Genomic DNA, 21042 nt, shown 5'->3' on the forward strand with positions numbered 1-21042 from the left:
CTTTATGTAGGACCAAATGGTTCGGATTCTAACAGCGGGTAAATTGACATTTCCGACTTCCATAATTAGTAGATTCCCAATCTGCCTTAGTCTCCATTGTAAACGTAGATCTGACTCGAGCCAAAGAAAGCGCGGAATCAGGAAATATTTAAAGAAGGGGACCAAATAGGCCACTCGAACATGTACGTTGTTGTTGTCCTACTCTATATAAATAAAAATATGGCTTGTGCCACTCCACTAGAGGTTGTGTTCCCCCCTCCCCTACCAGATATCGTTCCTACGGGCCTACCAAGGTCAAAAAGGCACAAAGACCGAATCCTAAGTAGGACACTTCAGTAAATGTTTGGCATTCGTACAATGAAAATCGTAAACAAATTAACAACAAACAAACAAACAAAAAAAACAAGCCACTTACAATGTTTAGGGAAGGGGAGAGGTCCCATTGGTCCCTTCCTTTGGATCCGCCCTTGGCCAGCTCTACTTTGTTACTGGTGATGTTTCTTCTAAGACAGTTATAATTGTTACAACTTGTTTAGCGCTGTCATACTGATGCTCTGGGTGTTTTAATTGGTCCTATGAATCATCTGGGCTCCTAACAACAGTGTCTGTAGTTAGATATGAAGATAGTGTAGACACAAAAATACATGTAACTCAGTAGAAACATATTTACATGTGTGTTTTTTCTTTGAAATAAATATTATTGTTTACCTGGCCAATTTCAAAGGTATATCTCACCTTTACAGGCTGGATCATCGCCGTCCTTTAAAAACTCTGGATAAAGTAAGATTAAAACTTGACGATCCTGGCATCAAAGGCAACAGTAAGCTTTTCTGAAATCATTTAACATGAAAAGTGATTTGGTCTTGTACTCTGTTTACATGTCCGTATCCTATTGAGGGTTCAAGCACGTCCATCCCAAGAGGAGTCCCAGTGGCTTCACTTGGGACAGAAGGAAAAATTTGAAGTTCGTTTTCGTTTAACGACACCATTTTCCATTTCAACTTATTTTCGTGCTTATATCCAATTAAAGTTCAAGCACGCTGTCCTGGGCACCTCAGCTATCTTGGCTGCCTGTCCAGGACAGTGGGTTGGCTGTTAGTGGTTAGTGAGAGAAAAGAGAGTGTGGTGGTCCTAACACCTACCCGTTGAGTCGTTAAAACTCGCTCTGGGTGGGAGCCGGTACCGGGCTGCGAATCCAATACCTACAGGCCTTATGTTCTATGGCCTAACCACGACACCACCTAGGCCGGTTTAACGACAGCACTGGAGCGCATTGATCAATTAATAATCAGCTATTGGTTGTCCGACATTTGGTAATTCTGACACGTAGTCATTAGAAGAAGCCCGCTACAGTTTTTCTAATGTAGCAAGGGATCTTGTATATGTATTTCCCCACAAACAGGAAAGCACATACCACGGCCTTTGTCCAGTTGTGGTGCACTGGTTGGAAGGAGAAAACAAAAACAATCAGTTGAATGGTTCCACTGAGGTGGTTCGATCCTACCTCAAGCGAGCATTCACCCGACTGAGCTAAATCCGGCCCCCAGAAGGAAAAGTGATTGAACAGTACACATCATTTCCTCACAACCTTCCACATAATCCAACCCCGAAGGTGTAATTTTTATCTTTTAACATTAATTATTATTTAGTATACCAAAGTGGGAAAGACATTCCTTTTAAGATTTTATAAGACCCACTGGTATATGTCATCGCCAAGACATTGAACATGATTTTCACTTCTCATTTTAATATGAATATTTTCAAACCCAAACAAATGAGTAAAGTATTCAATAAATGACATTAATATCATTGCTTTTATAATAATAGTACACAAGATGTTTAACAGTTTTCTTTTCGTACGATGGTATTACAATATATAAAAAGTATAGCTATTTAATAACAACAACAAACAAACAAACAAACAAATAAATACGAAAAATACCACACAAAAAACACCACAAAAAACAAACAAACAAACATGCATATAAAAATGAGAACTTTTTGTTTGTTTCCCCAGCTGTGTTCGTAGAACTTCTGGCAGGGTACCACGATCTGAGTTCCACTCTTCACTTCACGCATGGCTACTCACACCCAGTCACTTTCCGGGCTTACAAACATCAGGAAGTACACGTTGTGGGTGAACTTACTTTTTCTTACACACCCGTTGGTGAGAACATCATTCGTTATTTTTGATAACACATATAGTGTTACACACATACGTGCGATAACGTTTCAAAGACATACAGCTGGCTGTTCCTAGGTGATGACCAGGTCACCAATGTCATACCATCCAATGAAACAAAAAAAGAAAGAAAAAGAAGCACGGTCGAATCGATCACTCTGTGACGTACATTAACCTGAAATTGACTTTGTGACGGATAAGTGCTAGGGCCGTACATTTGGTTGGAAAAGGCATCTAAATTTATTTTAAAACTGTTTTCTGAAGACATGTAAGAAATAGAATATTACATTCGTGTCCGTTAGATACCATTTATTTTACAACTCGTTGTTTAAAAACTCGTTGTAAGATAAACGGTATCTAACGGCCGCTCGTGTAGTATTATCTATATCTCCATTGTCGTCTTCCATTTCTTGTTATTTTGTTCTTATTCCTGTTGTTGCAGTTGTTGTCCTTGTTCTTCTTCCATATCATTTTATTATTATTATTATTATTATTTTATTAATTTATTTTGGACTTTACATATGATTTCTGGCATACAACAGTTTGTGACTCGTATAAATATTTACTTGTAAAGAACCACACATGCTATTACATACTGTAGACAGAAGAGGAAATTTAAAGGTTATACAATTTAACAACTACTGAAGGCACACACACACACACACACACACACACACACACACAACACACATTTGGCATGTCGTTACTTGTTGTAGCAGCTTAATATATAGTCCGGTTTAGGAAATAGTTCTTCATAAAAACAAAAATATTACAAAATTCTGATATGCTTTCTGAAATCTTTCTTTGATGATTACACGTAGGTTGACCTCTGTAGTATTTAAATAACCCATTGGTATGAAGTAACTTGTTATATGTAATACTAACTGATAACAACTGTGCAAGTGGTATAGTGCCACTTGTTTAACAGCAACACGAGGCGGTGGTCAGGCATGAGTGTTGTTAAAAGAAAACTTTCGTGGTCGATCTATGTTGATTTCTTTTTCACACGGTACTTGTCAGTTGAGAACACTCCCTAAAATTAGTAGTCACATGACCCTCTCGATAGTGTTGCTTTTTTCACAGAATATATTCTGACATAGATATTGTATTGAAAGAAAGAAGTGTTTTATTTAACGACGCACTCAACACATTTTATTTACGGTTATATGGCGTCAGACATATGGTTAAGGACCACAGATTTTGAGAGGAAACCCGCTGTCGCCATTACATGGGCTACTCTTCCGATTAGCAGCAAGGGATCTTTTATTTGCGCTTCCCACAGGCAGGATAGCACAAACCATGGCCTTTGTTGAACCAATTATGGATCACTGGTCGGTGCAAGTGGTTTACACCTACCCATTGAGCCTTGTGGAGCACTCACTCGGGGTTTGGAGTCGGTATCTGGATTAAAAAACCCATGCCTCGACTGGGATCCGAACCCAGTACCTACCAGCCTGTAGACCGATGGCCTGCCACGACGCCACCGAGGCCGGTCATATTGTATTGAACTGCATGGAGTAATTGATGGTGCTGTGTAACCTTTACTTGTAGAGAACCACTCTTTTTTTTATTACATACGGGTACTGCAGACAGAAAAGGAAAATTAAACGTAATTCACGATTTAACAACTACTGAAGTTTTAACAACGATTGCGCATTACATTACTGGGTAAATGGCTCAGATTGACTGTAACAGGTATCAAACAGTATTCCACAGTCTAAGGGGGCGGGACGTAGCTCGCCTGATGCGCGATCAATCTAGGATCGATTCCCGTCAGTGGGCCCATTGGACTATTTCTCATTCCAGCCAGTGCTCCACAACTGGTGTCACAAAGGCCGTGGTATGTACTATCCTGTCTGTGGGATGGTGCATATAAAAGAACCCTTGCTGCTAATCATAACCATATGTCCGACGCCATATAACCGTAAATAAAATGTGTTGACTGCGTCGTTAAATAAAACATTTCCTTCCTTCCTCCACAGTCTAAACACCCACTGCTGAAACTCCAGGTCACGCGCCTGGGGTCACGTTCCATGAGCGCAGTTTTCAGCGCGACACTGACAACTAAAGTTCTTTATGAAACAATCGTGTTTCGGGCCCGCGCTGCCACAAACAAAAAAGTTAAAAGTTTGTTTTGTTTAACGACATCACTAGAGCACATTGATTTATTAATCATCGGCTATTGGATGTCAATCATTTGGTAATTTTTACGTATACATAGCCTTACAGTTAAAGTTTGTTTTATTTAACGACACAACTAGAGCACATTGATATATTAATCATTGGTTATTGCACGTCAATAAATTGGTAAGTTTGACGTTTAGTCTTACAGAGGACACCAGCTACATTTTTTTCCATTATTAGCAAAGGATCTTTTAAATGCACCATCCTACAGCCAGGACAGCGCATACCACGGCCTTTGATACATTATGATGGGGATAGATTCTAGACCTACCACGCATCAGGCGAACGCTTTACCACTGGCCTACGTCCTGCGCCTACGCCGCTAGAAAATTCGAGCACATGGAAAATGGCACTATGTTTTCTCCTCCATTCAGACTGGCGGCAAGAGAATTGACAGCTCTCTGTTCCATCACGTGACAGACCACATCGAACAACAACGTCTGCCACAAGTAGCCAGAAACAAGGTAACAATCTACTTTGTTATATCTAGATGTTACTTTAGTTGCATTCTTTAATAACTGTTAGGTTAGTTACAGGATTGTTGTATATATCAAATTCGTTATACCTGTTTCTTTAGTTACTATATCTTATTTAGGTTAAATACCAGATTGTCATAACTTATAGATTCATATATTTTAGTGATTTGTTATAACTGTTAGCTTAACTGCAGCTTTAATATAAAGTATTAAAATGCAATATTCAGGTAAAGTGTTAAATGCAATATTCAGGTAAAGTGTTAAAATGCAATTTTCAGGTAAAGTGTTAAATACAATATTCAGGTAAAGTGTTAAATACAATATTCAGGTAAAGTGTAAAATTAAATATTCAGGTAAAGTATTAAATACAATATTCAAGTAAAGTGTTAAAATGCAATAGCCAGGTAAAGTGTTAACATGCAATATCCAGGTAAAGTGTTAAAATGCAATATTTAGGTAAAGTGTTAAATATAATATTCAGGTAAAGTGTTAAATACAATATTCAGGTAAAGTGTAAAATTTAGTATTCAGGAAAAGTGTTAAGTTGAATATTCAGGTAGTATTAAAAACAATATTCAAGTAAAGTGGTAAAATGCTATATTCAGGTAAAGTGTTAAATACAGTATTCAAGTAAAGTGTTAAATGCAATATTCAGGTAAAGTGTAAAATGCTATATTCAGGTAAAGTGTTAAATACAATATTCAAGTAAAGTGTTAAATTCAATATTCAGGCAAAGTGTTAAATACAATATTCAAGTAAAGTGTTAAATGCAATATTCAGGTAAAGTGTTAAATGCAATATTCAGGTAAAGTGTTAAATGCAATATTCAAGTAAAGTGTTAAATACAATATTCAGGTAAAGTGTTAAATGCAATATTCAGGTAAAGTGTAAAATGCAATATTCAGGTAAAGTGTTAAATACAATATTAAGGTAAATTATTAAACTGCAGTATTCAGGTAAAGTTTTAAATGCAATATTCAGGTAAAGTGTAAAATTCAATATTCAGGTAAAGTGTTAAATTCAATATTCAGGTAAAGTGTTAGATTCACTATTCTAGTAAAGTATTAACTACAATATCCAGGTAAGTGTTAAATACAATATTCTAGTAAAGTATTAAATACAATATTCAGGTAAAGTGTTAAATTCAATATTCTAGTAAAGTATTAAATACAATATTCAGGTAAGTGTTAAATTCAATATTCTAGTAAAGTATTAAATACAATATTCAGGTAAAGTGTTAAATACAATATTCTAGTAAAGTATTAAATACAATATTCAGGTAAAGTGTTAAATACAATATTCTAGTAAAGTATTAAATTCAATATTCAGGTAAAGTGTTAAATTCACTATTCAGGTAAAGTGTTAAATTCAATATTCAGGTGGTCAAGGTTCACCTTCCTGATGCTGGTATCACGGATTATGGTCACGTGTCCAGGTTTGGTTTCGGCATCACTCGAACGGCGCCTCTTGAACTCTTCATCGACGGGAATCCAACCAGATTCGCGCAGTGGCCAAACGAGGTAGACCGTGTTATTTGATGATTCCAGGTTAGGTTACAATAGATTTGCTGTGTAAGCAAATACTTAATCTTAGTTACGTTGCTGGGATCGATCCCCGTCGGTGGGCCCATTGGGTTATTTCTCGCTCCAGCCAGTGCGCCACGACTGGTATATAAAAAACTGTGCTATGTGCTATCCTGTCTATGTGATGGTGCATATAAAAGATCCCTTGCTACTAATGGAAAACTGTATCGGATTTCCTTTCTTAGACTACGTGTCAAAATTACCAAATGTTTAGCATCCAATAGCCGATGATTAATTTATCAATGTGCTCTAGTGGTTTCGTTAAACAAAACCGAACAAACTTAGTTCCGTTGAGGTATTAAATAGGTAACTGCCCCTAAATGAGGTGGAGAGGTTGAGAATCGAGGAACAAATAACGACGATTTCTCTCATTGGCTTGTTCAGTTATTGACTTATTGTCTTACCTTTGTGAAGTTATTACTTTCTCGGATGGCAGGTACCCCACAGTTAATGCTACCAGTCCTGTCATTGCGATATATGTAATAGATTACGTATAGGTGGGATGCGTACTACTGAATACCTCTTTGTGATATCATAATCATTATATGTTTAGTTTCAAAATTGCAGGTACATTGAGTCCAATATAATTACAATTTTTAGTCGATTTCGGCGGGCTTACCACTGTGCTTTTTGTCAAAGCAACCCCATGTGAATCAGATTTAGAAAACAATATTGTTTCAAGGCTAGGCTACAGGCAAAATTAACATCTTTTTATTTCAAACTTGTAGGGTTTCATCAACATCAAGACAGTGTTAGATGGAGCTCAAGGCAAGAGATTTACATACTCTGATGTAGGCAACAGGGATTCCAACTGGGTCCACGAGAAGGAGCCGTGGGCGTATGGATACTGGTGAGGGACTACTTCATATACCTTCACACTGTGAGTGTGAATGAGTGAGTGCGTGAGTGGGGAGAGGGGGGAGGCAGCAGGAAGGGAGGGAGGGACCGAGGGGAGGACCTGACAGAAGGGAGCAAATGAATGAGTGAAAAGATGGATTGAGTGAATTTGGAGAGAGAGAGAGAGAGAGAGAGAGAGAGAGAGAGAGAGAGAGAGAGAGAGAGAGAGAGAGAGAGAGAGAGAGACAGGCAGACATACAGTAAGACAGGCAGGCAGGCAGACAGACAGACAGGCAGAAAAACAACAGAGAGATAGAGACAGACAGAAAGACAGACGGAAAGAAACGTTCTTCTTGCTCTCAGTTGGTTATCCATTCCAGTCCAACCTTACTTCAGTATCACAAGAACCGGATTCTCAACGCTGTACAGCCGTAGCTAGTACCAGTTTACATTTATTAACTACATATTGATGTTCTCCTAAATTAGTATTGCACTGCATGTCAAGGTCATTGTATTTATTAAATAAAGGTACAAGAGTTGGGCAGACGACGCGGTCAAGGTCACACATATAGATGCACACAGCAAGACAATAACTTTGGCCAACAGTCCTAGATATGGAATGACAGTCGGTGAGTAAATGTTTCGCCAAAATAGATATGTTAGGTTTCTGTGTAGTGAAATTTCCAAAATATCCTTAAAGGGACATTCCTGAGTTCGCTGCAATTTGTAAGATGGTATCGACTAACAGAGACTTTTTAACGATTGTAATTACATATCAAATATATTTTTCTGCATAAAATATTAGTGGCTGTATATTAAACGTGTTTCTGATTATTGTAATATTTGTACCAGGTTAAATTTCCTTTTGTATTCTAAAATATAGTTTTTTCGTACGTACGAAATTATTTGAAGACAAAATCCAGTTTGGGCTTCTTAGGAATATTAAGACGACCAGAAACACACTGAATATACAGACACTGATATTCTAAACAAGAAAATATATTTAATATGTAAGGCTAATTGTAGAAATGTTTTATTAGTTGAAAACATTTTACAATGGAGCAAACTCTGGAATGTCCCTTTAACTGACCCTATTATATATTTATTTTTGGGATTTCACCCATTCCGCACCGGCCCCTCAAAACACAGAAGAAAATAATTCTAAAAAAAGAAGTGCTCAATTTCCTTGTGGTCTTATACCCCTATGATTGTATACCAGAATTCGTTTCAGGCCATCCTAAAAAACAAAACCTTGGTCTAGATCTGTTGTATTAGACGATAACTTAAATAGTGACTTGGTTGGTTATATTGTATTCAAAACTCGAAAATTGAAAACTGAAATAATAACTAAAATAAAGACGATTCGTAGCGGTTTTACTGAGTTTATTTGTTTATGTACAGTAAGGGGCCGTCCATAATTTTCAAAATTTTCACGAGCGTACAAACCGAACGCGGGAGGGGGGGGGGGGGGGGGATGGTTAAGGGGCCAGTGTACTTTTTTTTTTAATGAAAAATGTCGATCAATATTTTTCATTTGGGGATGTACACTTTTAGGAGGGTGGTGGTCAAAAGTGTACTCTTTGTACACTTGTGAAAATGTTGAAAATTATGGACGGCCCCTAAACAATGTCGGCCACATTTATATTTAACATTACAAACGTGTATTTAGGTAGCCTGCCTGGGGGTGAGCCACGGAAACAGGGAGGATATTTTAGAGTCATCAACATGTTGTCAGAGTTGGATGAGCCAGTGAGTTCCTTCAGTGTTTGTGTCTGACAGTCTGTGTGTTGTCTGTAAAAATGTCGGGCTGTCTGTCTGTTTTATGTGCATAATCATGAAGTTGGAACCTATTTCGAATTAAGTATCAATATTATAGACATACATAAACACACACACCATACGCACATGCACACACATACGCATGAATACACACATACTCACAAACACATGCGCGCACACATGCACATACACGCACGCACACACACTAATACAAACAGATATGTAAAGATATAACCTTCTAAATGTGTATAGGCTTATATGTAACGGGTTGTTTTAATTTACTAGTTGAATTCATTTGATAACGTTTATGAATTATATGTATTTTGTTTATGTGCGTAAATGTAGATTTTAAACGACTAACACAGACATGTGTATTCCTAGGGAGAGTCTTACATCGATCGGTCCACGGGTGACTTATACGTCTGGCCCAATACACCATCGGGACGTATTAGCAAATCGGACATTGTTTACGCCTCGCTGATAGGAACTTGTATAAGGTATGTTACAGTCCTTAATATCTGACGTGCGCGATCGTCCTTGCGCACTAAAGCGCACCTTAATTTAATCTCAGAAACGTTTTTTATCGCCCACCTAAAAGTATGGCAACTTTAATATATGATTAACAGCTACAACACCAAAACCACCCCCAAAACAAGATGTAGACAAGACCGAACGCGCATCAGGCGAGAGCTTTACTATTGAGCTACGCCCCTCCCCTCCTCCCCCTCCCCCCCCCCCCCCCCCCCCCCCCCCCCCTCTCCACCCATTTAAAAAAATTAAAATAGTACAAGTAGTTATGCTTGTATTTTGCATTTGCTGCTGGTTCTGGTGATGAATATAAATAGTGAAAAATGGAGCTTAACAAAGCATCACGGTTAATTAAGGAGAGGACGAGTAACAATGCGAATGTACAGAAAATAGACAAACAGAAACACGCAGGAAGTTCCTTTCTTTAGACGTAGATGTGTTACTCGGATAACTGCTTATGACTCATGCTGCACATTTATTTCCTACTAGTCTGAACACTGGAGTGCATAACCTGGTGTTTTCCGACTTCACCATCGAGGCGTGTCGACATTACGGAGTCCAAGCCACTTCTGTCCACAACGTCAAGTTCCTGAACATGGAGGTTAAAAACACAGGTACACCGAAATGTAGACATTTTAACTATTATTCTTAACACATTACTATAAAAATGTAATGATTTTTTCAAAAAGCTTTAAATCACTTTTTTTTTTTTCTCTCTACCACATTTTATATTTGCATGCAGCCGCATAACACGTATTCAAAAAACACTCAAAGACAACGTGGGTAGTCCCATGAATATAAAATCCTGGCTGCATCCAATGCTTTGAAGTATGGCGCCAGTAAGTTAATTTAAAACGATAATGTTCTAACATGTAAGTTTAAAATCATCAGGTTTAAAGTGGCCAAAAGGCGAGATTGATTATCAGGAAGTCATTAGCTTTGTCGTTTGTAGAACATTCGTAACTAGACACACTGGTCAGGGGCGTAGGCTGAGGGACCGGGGGATTAGGACGACCCTCCCCCCCACCCCACCCCACCCCCCGCTGAAGCAAATGGTCCGCTTTCAGAACTAAAACACAGGTTTATACATATGGAGTTTCTGGTGGTGCAAAAGCTAAATAGAAAAAGGGTCCACTTGGTTCATATTCGACCTCTCCCCCCCCCCCCCCCCCCCCCCCCCCCCCCCCCCCCCCACACACACACCCACGGTCCAGATCACGCAACGCTCCTGCTGGTACACATACAACCATGTAACTATCCATTCTGAACTGAAATAATATCTAACCAACTGCTCAGTTTATTGGGGTTTTTTAAATATTTATTCCTTACAAGAAGTATTCCAAGAAGCAACATAAAATGTTCTACTATTGCAGCCGTCTGAAATACTAACTGGAATATCTGATCTAAATTATGAAAGAAGAAACTCATTATCAGCAGAAAATATATTTTTCACGTACCTTTTAACAGATATGACAGCACATACCTCGGTTTTACTATAAAATAGGATTATGATGAATAGTTTGTTTTGTATGTCAGACTTTTAACAACTTATATTGGGAGAACTCCAGTAATGGCTGTTGTGCCATGTTCTCATATAACGGCAATAGTGTGTTGTACCAAAGTCTAATACAACGATAATAGTTTGATGTCCACATTCAAGTACAATCATAATAGTGTGATGTCCATGTTCTAATATGAAAATAGTGGTGATGTACCAAGTTTTAATATAACAATCTTCACGACAAAACCGTTATCATTATCACAAGGCAGAGTTGGACGAATAGTTTGGTGATAGTTTTACAAATCACTGCCGGGTGCATCGTCAGTGATGTGTCGGTTTAGATACAGTGTGTTGTACCATGTTATAATATAATGGCAATTGTGTGATATGCCATGGTATAATGCATGTCAAAAGTGTGTTGTACCATGTTCTAATATAATGGCAATAGTGTGATATACCATGTTCTAATATATTATTTCAAACGTATGTTGTACTGTGTTCCATTATAACGGCAATAGTGTGACATACCATGTTCTAATATAATATGCCAAAACTGTTTTGTACCATGTTCTAATATAATGACAATAATGTGATATACCACGTTTTAACATGACAATACTGTGTTGTACCATGTTCTAATATGTGTCAAAAGTATGTTGTACCATGTTTCAATATAATGGCAATAGTGTGACATACCAAGTTCTAATCCGGCAATAGTGTGATATAACATGTTCTAATATGTCAGAGTAGATACCGTTTGTCAGTATGGACATACCATGTCTACTTATAGGTGCTGTCGGTATATCGTGTGGTGGGAACAGCAGGTATACAACTATTTCAAAGTGCGAAATCCATCATGGGGATGGAGGAATTTACATATCAGGTAAATGGAAAGCTTTATTTCAGTTTGTGGGAGTCGTCATTCCCATTGCGTATTTATCACATGGGTAAACTGAAATATAATCAATTCCTTTATAAGGTGACGCATGTACGTTAATTAAAAGCACGAATTTCGAATATTGTTTGATTGCAAAACAACCTGTAACCGTTAGATTATTGTGGCTGTTTAGCGAGGGGGCGTGATCCTTGTATCACTGCCTGAGGGTTGATCGGTATATGGCAATAATTTTGATTTGGACTTAGGTTATAGGTTCTTACATATATTTTTAACTAATCTTGCGTTGTTTTAACAAAAAGGTCTGGTAATAATTTTGATTTGATTTGGACTTTGGTTATAGGTTCTTAGATATATTTTAAACTAATTTTGTGCTTTTAAAGTCGTTGATATCCAAGAGGTACCGATTGGAATCAATGCCACCACTGACTTGATTGGAGTCGTTGAAAACGTATACTACATTATCAACCAGGACTAATGTGATCTGAAGACTGCGTCATATTGGTGGACGTCTAGCATTTGAGTGGAAGAAAATCTGCTGCCGCCACTCGTGGCTTCTCTTACTAACCTTAATTAGATTTTATGTTTATTTTTCCACAGATAGGATGACACATACCATGATATTTTCTTTGATGATTGTTGAGTACCTGTAATAAATGAACTGCTTAGCTTTCGTACAAGGAGAACTTCGGTCAATCCTAGCAGCTTCTGGCAAACAGGGTGTACATAGCAGAGTGTCCAAATACTACGTCATAACCACTGGTGCATCTGTGTAAATACACTGCCATCAGGTGGAGTGTAAGTACTCTGCTATCTGGTGCAGTGTAAATACACACTGCCATCAGGTGGAGTGTAAGTACTCTGCTATCTGGTGCGTAGTGTGAATACACTGCCATCAGGTGGAGTGTAAGTACTCTGCTATCTGGTGGCAGTGTAAATACACTGCCATCAGGTGGAGTGTAAGTACTCTGCTATCTGGTGCAGTGAAATACACTGCCATCAGGTGGAGTGTAAGTACTCTGCTATCTGCAGTGTAAATACACTGCCATCAGGTGGAGTGTAGTACTCTGCTATCTCAGTGTAAATACACTGCCATCAGGTGGAGTGTAAGTACTCTGCTATCTGGTGCAGTGTAAATACACTGCCATCTCTGCCATCAGGTGGAGTGTAAGTACTCTGCTATCTGGTGCAGTGTAAATACACTGCCATCAGGTGGAGTGTAAGTACTCTGCTATCTGGTGCAGTGTAAATACACTGCCATCTGGTGGAGTGTAAGTACTCTGCTATCTGGTGCAGTGTAAATACACTGCCATCAGGTGGAGTGTAAGTACTCTGCTATCTGGCGCAGTGTAAATACACTGCCAACAGGTGGAGTGTACTGTACTCTGCTATCTGCTATCTGGCAGTGTAAATACACTGCCATCATACTCTGCTATCTGGCGCAGTGGTGGAGTGTACGTACTCTGCTATCTGGTGGAGTGTAAATACACTGCCATCAGGTGGAGTGTAAGTACTCTGCTATCTGGCGCAGTGTAAATACACTGCCATCAGGTGGAGTGTAAGTACTCTGCTATCTGGCGCAGTGTAAATACACTGCCATCAGGTGGAGTGTAAGTACTCTGCTATCTGGCGCAGTGTAAATACACTGCCATCAGGTGGAGTGTAGTACTCTGCTATCTGGAGTGCCATCAGGTGGAGTGTAAGTACTCTGCTATCTGGTGCAGGAGTGTAAATACTATCTGCAGTGTAAATACACTGCCAGGTGGAGTGTACGTACTCTGCTATCTGGTGGAGTGTAAATACACTGCCATCAGGTGGAGTGTACGTACTCTGCTATCTGGCGCAGTGTAAATACACTGCCATCTGGCGGAGTGTACGTACTCTGCTATCTGGTGGAGTGCCATCAGGTGGAGTGTGAATACACTGCCATCAGGTGGAGTGTAAGTACTCTGCTATCTGGTGGAGTGTAAATACACTGCCATCAGGTGGAGTGTACGTACTCTGCTATCTGGCGCAGTGTAAATACACTGCCATCTGGCGGAGTGTACGTACTCTGCTATCTGGTGCAGTGTGAATACACTGCCATCAGGTGGAGTGTAAGTACTCTGCTATCTGGCGCAGTGTAAATACACTGCCACTGGCGCAGTGTAAATACACTGCCATCAGGTGGAGTGTAAGTACTCTGCTATCTGGCGCAGTGTAAATACACTGCCATCAGGTGGAGTGTAAGTACTCTGCTATCTGGTGGAGTGTAAATACACTGCCATCAGGTGGAGTGTACGTACTCTGCTATCTGGCGCAGTGGTGGAGTGTACGTACTCTGCTATCTGGTGGAGTGTAAATACACTGCCATCAGGTGGAGTGTACGTACTCTGCTATCTGGTGGAGTGTAAATACACTGCCATCAGGTGGAGTGTAAGTACTCTGCTATCTGGCGCAGTGTAAATACACTGCCATCTGGCGGAGTGTACGTACTCTGCTATCTGGTGGAGTGTACGTACTCTGCTATCTGGTGCAGTGTAAATACACTGCCATCCGGTGGACTGTAAGTACTCTGTACTCTGCTGCCATCTGGGTGGTAGTGTAGTGTAAATACACTGCCATCAGGTGGAGTGTACGTACTCTGCTATCTGGTGGAGTGTAAATACACTGCCATCAGGTGGAGTGTAAGTACTCTGCTATCTGGCGCAGTGTAAATACACTGCCATCAGGTGGAGTGTAAGTACTCTGCTATCTGGCGCAGTGTAAATACACTGCCATCTGGCGGAGTGTACGTACTCTGCTATCTGGCGCAGTGTAAATACACTGCCATCTGGCGGAGTGTAAATACACTGCCATCTGGTGGAGTGTACGTACTCTGCTATCTGGTGGAGTGTAAATACACTGCCATCTGGTGGAGTGTAAGTACTCTGCTATCTGGCGGAGTGTACGTACTCTGCTATCTGGAGTGTAAATACACTGCCATCAGGTGGAGTGTAAGTACTCTGCTATCTGGTGGAGTGTAAATACACTGCCATCAGGTGGAGTGTACGTACTCTGCTATCTGGCGCAGTGTAAATACACTGCCATCTGGCGGAGTGTACGTACTCTGCTATCTGGTGGAGTCTGAATACACTGCCATCTGGTGGAGTGTAAGTACTCTGCTATCTGGTGGAGTGTAAATACACTGCCATCAGGTGGAGTGTAAGTACTCTGCTACTCTGCTATCTGGCGCGTACTCTGCTATCTGGCGCAGTGTAAATACACTGCCATCTGGCGGAGTGTACGTACTCTGCTATCTGGTGGAGTGTAAATACACTGCCATCAGGTGGAGTGTAAGTACTCTGCTATCTGGTGCAGTGTAAATACACTGCCATCAGGTGGAGTGTACGTACTCTGCTATCTGGCGCAGTGTAAATACACTGCCAGTGTAAATACACTGCCATCTGGTGGAGTGTACGTACTCTGCTATCTGGTGGAGTGTAAATACACTGCCATCAGGTGGAGTGTAAGTACTCTGCTATCTGGTGCAGTGTAAATACACTGCCATCAGGTGGAGTGTAAGTACTCTGCTATCTGGTGCAGTGTAAATACACTGCCATCAGGCGGAGTGTACGTACTCTGCTATCTGGTGGAGTGTACGTACTCTGCTATCTGGTGGAGTGTACGTACTCTGCTATCTGGTGCAGTGTAAATACACTGCCATCAGGTGGAGTGTAAGTACTCTGCTATCTGGCGGAGTGTAAATACACTGCCATCAGGTGGAGTGTACGTACTCTGCTATCTGGCGGAGTGTAAATACACTGCCATCAGGTGTACTCTGTATCTGGTGGAGTACAGGTGGAGTGTAAGTACTCTGCTATCTGGTGCAGTGTAAATACACTGCCATCAGGTGGAGTGTAAGTACTCTGCTATCTGGCAGTGTAAATACAGTGTAAATACTGGTGCAGTGTAAATACACTGCCATCAGGCGGAGTGTACGTACTCTGCTATCTGGTGCAGTGTAAATACACTGCCATCAGGTGGAGTGTACGTACTCTGCTATCTGGTGGAGTGTAAATACACTGCCATCAGGTGGAGTGTACGTACTCTGCTATCTGGTGGAGTGTAAATACACTGCCATCAGGTGGAGTGTAAGTACTCTGCTATCTGGCGCAGTGTAAATACACTGCCATCAGGTGGAGTGTACGTACTCTGCTATCTGGTGGAGTGTAAATACACTGCCATCAGGTGGAGTGTACGTACTCTGCTATCTGGTGGAGTGTAAATACACTGCCATCAGGTGGAGTGTAAGTACTCTGCTATCTGGTGGAGTGTGAATACACTGCCATCAGGTGGAGTGTACGTACTCTGCTATCTGGTGGAGTGTAAATACACTGCCATCTGGTGGAGTGTACGTACTCTGCTATCTGGCGCAGTGTAAATACACTGCCATCTGGCGGAGTGTACGTACTCTGCTATCTGGTGGAGTCTGAATACACTGCCATCAGGTGGAGTGTACGTACTCTGCTATCTGGTGCAGTGTAAATACACTGCCATCAGGTGGAGTGTACGTACTCTGCTATCTGGCGCAGTGTAAATACACTGCCATCAGGCGGAGTGTACGTACTCTGCTATCTGGTGCAGTGTAAATACACTGCCATCTGGTGGAGTGTACGTACTCTGCTATCTGGTGCAGTGTAAATACACTGCCATCAGGTGGAGTGTACGTACTCTGCTATCTGGCGCAGTGTAAATACACTGCCATCTAGGTGGAGTGTAAGTACTCTGCTATCTGGTGCAGTGTAAATACACTGCCATCAGGTGGAGTGTAAGTACTCTGCTATCTGGCGCAGTGTAAATACACTGCCATCAGGTGGAGTGTAAGTACTCTGCTATCTGGTGGAGTGTACGTACTCTGCTATCTGGTGGAGTGTAAATACACTGCCATCAGGTGGAGTGTAAGTACTCTGCTATCTGGCGCAGTGTAAATACACTGCCATCAGGCGGAGTGTAAGTACTCTGCTATCTGGTGCAGTGTGAATACACTGCCATCAGGTGGAGTGTAAGTACTCTGCTATCTGGCGCAGTGTAAATACACTGCCATCAGGTGGAGTGTACGTACTCTGCTATCTGGTGGAGTGTAAATACACTGCCATCGTACTCTGCTATCTGTGGAGTGTACGTATCTGGTGCAGTGTAAATACACTCTGCTATCTGGTGGAGTGTAAATACACTGCCATCAGGTGGAGTGTACGTACTCTGCTATCTGGCGCAGTGTAAATACACTGCCATCTGGTGGAGTGTACGTACTCTGCTACTGCCATCAGGTGGAGTGTAAGTACTCTGCTATCTGGTGGAGTGTAAGTACTCTGCTATCTGGCGCAGTGTAAATACACTGCCATCAGGTGGAGTGTACGTACTCTGCTATCTGGCGCAGTGTAAATACACTGCCATCGGAGTGTGGTGGAGTGTACTGCCATCTGGCGGAGTGTACTCTGCTATCTGGTGGAGTGTACTCTGCTATCTGGTACTCTGCTATCTGGTGGAGTGTACGTACTCTGCTATCTGGCGCAGTGTAAATCATCAGGCCTATCTGGTGGAGTGTAAATACACTGCCATCAGGTGGAGTGTAAGTACTCTGCTATCTGGTGCAGTGTAAATACACTGCCATCAGGTGGAGTGTACGTACTCTGCTATCTGGTGGAGTGTAAATACACTGCCATCAGGTGGAGTGTACGTACTCTGCTATCTGGCGCAGTGTAAATACACTGCCATCAGGTGGAGTGTAGGCTATCGGAGTGTAGGTGGAGTGTACTCTGCTATCTGGTGCAGTGTAAATACACTGCCATCAGGTGGAGTGTACGTACTCTGCTATCTGGTGGAGTGTAAATACACTGCCATCAGGTGGAGTGTACGTACTCTGCTATCTGGTGGAGTGTAAATACACTGCCATCAGGTGGAGTGTACGTACTCTGCTATCTGGCGCAGTGTAAATACACTGCCATCAGGTGGAGTGTACGTACTCTGCTATCTGGTGGAGTGTACGTACTCTGCTATCTGGTGGAGTGTAAGTACTCTGCTATCTGGTGGAGTGTAAATACACTGCCATCAGGTGGAGTGTACGTACTCTGCTATCTGCTATCTGGTGGAGTGGTAGTGTAAATACACTGCCATCAGGTGGAGTGTACTCTGTACTCTGCTATCTGGTGGAGTGTAAATACACTGCCATCAGGCGGAGTGTACGTACTCTGCTATCTGGTGGAGTGTAAATACACTGCCATCAGGTGGAGTGTACGTACTCTGCTATCTGGCGCAGTGTAAATACACTGCCAGTGTAAATACACTGCCATCAGGTGGAGTGTAAGTACTCTGCTATCTGGCGCAGTGTAAATACACTGCCATCAGGCGGAGTGTAAGTACTCTGCTATCTGTAAATACACTGCCATCAGGCGGAGTGTACGTACTCTGCTATCTGGTGCAGTGAATACACTGCCATCAGGTGGAGTGTAAGTACTCTGCTATCTGGCGCAGTGTAAATACACTGCCATCAGGTGGAGTGTAAGTACTCTGCTATCTGGTGGAGTGTAAATACACTGCCATCAGGTGGAGTGTAAGTACTCTGCTATCTGGCGCAGTGTAAATACACTGCCATCAGGTGGAGTGTACGTACTCTGCTATCTGGTGGAGTGTAAATACACTGCCATCAGGTGGAGTGTAAGTACTCTGCTATCTGGCGCAGTGTAAATACACTGCCATCAGGTGGAGTGTACGTACTCTGCTATCTGGTGGAGTGTAAATACACTGCCATCAGGTGGAGTGTACGTACTCTGCTATCTCAGTGTAAATACACTGTGGAGTGTAAGTACTCTGCTATCTGGCTGCAGTGTGTAAATACACTGCCATCAGGCGGAGTGTAGTACTCTGCTATCTCAGTGTAAATACACTGCCATCAGGTGGAGTGTACGTACTCTGCTATCTGGTGGAGTGTAAATACACTGCCATCAGGTGGAGTGTAAGTACTCTGCTATCTGGCGCAGTGTAAATACACTGCCATCAGGTGGAGTGTACGTACTCTGCTATCTGGCGCAGTGTAAATACACTGCCATGCTATCTGGGCGGAGTGTAGTGTAAGTACTCTGCTATCTGGTGGAGTGTGAATACACTGCCATCAGGTGGAGTGTAAGTACTCTGCTATCTGGCGCAGTGTAAATACACTGCCATCAGGCGGAGTGTAAGTACTCTGCTATCTGGTGCAGTGTAAATACACTGCCATCAGGTGGAGTGTACGTACTCTGCTATCTGGTGGAGTGTAAATACACTGCCATCAGGTGGAGTGTACGTACTCTGCTATCTGGTGGAGTGTAAATACACTGCCATCAGGTGGAGTGTACGTACTCTGCTATCTGGTGGAGTGTAAATACACTGCCATCAGGTGGAGTGTACGTACTCTGCTATCTGGCGCAGTGTAAATACACTGCCATCAGGTGGAGTGTAAGTACTCTGCTATCTGGCGCAGTGTAAATACACTGCCATCTGGTGGAGTGTACGTACTCTGCTATCTGGTGGAGTGTAAATACACTGCCATCAGGTGGAGTGTAAGTACTCTGCTATCTGGTGCAGTGTAAATACACTGCCATCAGGTGGAGTGTACGTACTCTGCTATCTGGTGGAGTGTAAATACACTGCCATCAGGTGGAGTGTACGTACTCTGCTATCTGGCTATCTGGTGGAGTGTAAATACACTGCCATCAGGTGGAGTGTAAGTACTCTGCTATCTGGTGCAGTGTAAATACACTGCCATCAGGTGGAGTGTACGTACTCTGCTATCTGGTGGAGTGTAAATACACTGCCATCAGGTGGAGTGTACGTACTCTGCTATCTGGCCATCAGGTGGAGTGTAAGTAGTGTGGAGTGTAAATACACTGCCATCAGGTGGAGTGTACGTACTCTGCTATCTGGCGGAGTGTAAATACACTGCCATCAGGTGGAGTGTACGTACTCTGTGCAGTGTAAATACATCTGGTGGAGTGTACGTACTCTGCTATCTGGTGGAGTGTACGTACTCTGCTATCTGGTGGAGTGTAAATACACTGCCATCAGGTGGAGTGTACGTACTCTGCTATCTGGCGCAGTGTAAATACACTGCCATCAGGTGGAGTGTACGTACTCTGCTATCTGGTGGAGTGTATGTACTCTGCCATCAGGTGGAGTGTAAGTACTCTGCTATCTGGCGGAGTGTACGTACTCTGCTATCTGGTGCAGTGTAAATACACTGCCATCAGGTGGAGTGTACGTACTCTGCTATCTGGCGGAGTGTAAATACACTGCCATCAGGTGGAGTGTACGTACTCTGCTATCTGGTGGAGTGTAAATACACTGCCATCAGGTGGAGTGTAAGTACTCTGCTATCTGGTGGAGTGTAAATACACTGCCATCAGGTGGAGTGTAAGTACTCTGCTATCTGGTGCAGTGTAAATACACTGCCATCAGGTGGAGTGTAAGTACTCTGCTATCTGGTGGAGTGTAAATACACTGCCATCAGGTGGAGTGTAAGTACTCTGCTATCTGGTGCAGTGTAAATACACTGCCATCAGGCGGAGTGTAAGTTAGTAATATAATCAAGCTGGCATTCGCGTTTTGGTCTGGTTAAAAATTACATTGATGATAACTAAAGTACTGTCGGAAATAGAATAAAAATGATATTTGTAAATTATTTCTTTTATATTAAACTGACAAGTAAATATTTTGTAAATACCTATTTAATGATACTCTACCTAATTAAGCATTTACTTGTTTGGGCTCTCATTGATGTACAAGGTGGTGTTTACTCTTGAAATTGAAATAAAAATGTCAGTAAACAGGTGATTTGTGACCTTTATTGGAACAGACTATAACATGTTTTGATGATATGTTCGATGGTCCTGTATGCATCTATATGTAAGATATGGTCTGGACAAGGATTTACTGTTATATGCAGTAGACCTGAAAAAGTAGGTCACAGTGACCTAATAATAGTACAATACACACCGCCATCCCAAGTTGTTCCTACATGTGAGGTTTGATGGTCCTGTATGCAAGATATGGTCCGGACAAGAAAATGTTAACCCACGGATGGA

This window comes from Gigantopelta aegis, chromosome 3 (genome assembly GCF_016097555.1).
Source record: "Gigantopelta aegis isolate Gae_Host chromosome 3, Gae_host_genome, whole genome shotgun sequence".
In the NCBI taxonomy this organism is placed as follows: Eukaryota; Metazoa; Mollusca; class Gastropoda; order Neomphalida; family Peltospiridae; genus Gigantopelta; species Gigantopelta aegis.